The sequence below is a fragment of the Suncus etruscus genome, chromosome 17 (genome assembly GCF_024139225.1).
Source record: "Suncus etruscus isolate mSunEtr1 chromosome 17, mSunEtr1.pri.cur, whole genome shotgun sequence".
Taxonomy (NCBI): domain Eukaryota; kingdom Metazoa; phylum Chordata; class Mammalia; order Eulipotyphla; family Soricidae; genus Suncus; species Suncus etruscus.
Window position 1 is genome coordinate 64,010,524 of NC_064864.1, and position 1,051 is coordinate 64,011,574.

Below are 1,051 nucleotides of genomic sequence, written 5' to 3' on the forward strand. Positions count from 1 at the left end.
CGTGTCTAGGCTTCAAACATGGACCTCTCAAACCTTAATTATGAGAAAACAAAAATACTCCTCTTGTCAGAAACAGGCAAAATATTTCAATACAAGGTTCACTAAAGAAGATACAACACAAGCGAGTTTTGAAAGAAGCTCAAAATCATTAGCCATTAGGGAAATGCAAATTCAAACTACAATTTAGAAACCACAACACAAGTAGTCTGAAGGGCTAAAGCTTTTGAAACACCTGCCAAGTGCTGGCAGAGATACAGAGAATCTGAATGTCTGAGTGCCCCTAACTGGATAGTATAGTATTAAAAGATACGACCACTTGGACAAGATTTTAGTTGCTTAATTTGAAATCAGCATATGTTTCTCAAATGACTCTCAAAACCTCACTTGAAGGGTTGTATTTTTATTTTACCTAAGTTAAAGAAAAATGTACATTCATGCAAAATCCTATTTGGAGATGTTTCTAGAGGCTTTATCATAGTTTCCAAAGCAGAAAACAACATGAATATTCCTAGAGGTGGAGAGGGAGATAGATATTTTAGCCAAACGACAGACAATGGGTCTGGCTATTTCAAAGTTCTGCCAGAAGAAGCCACACATCTATCCTCATGTCTTAAGTGATTCTTACTCTTTTACAGAAGCAGAAAGACAAGAAAAATATGAATGGGACATATGATGGAATGTAATCAAACCGCAATATTAGCTCATGGAAATTTTGAAATGAGGGTTTCTTTACATAGACGCATATTGGATTTATAGAAGATGAAAACATAGGTGGAAATTGAACCTAAGTGCCTTATACATATAATCTTGGACTCTTCTTTTCTGTTAAAGCCAAAATTTTCCAAATTTTAAAACTTTTATAAAGCTGTCTAGACAAATATTCCATCAATGGTGACTATGAATTCATCTTTGAGAGTGTTGGTAGGAAAGGCCAATGGTAAAAAGCTTATCCACAGTTCAGGTAGTATAAATAGTCCTGGTGACAGTTCATAGATAAAAACCTCCTGATTTAGAGTTTTGGAGTTAACAGTAAAATAAGTCTGACTTAAAT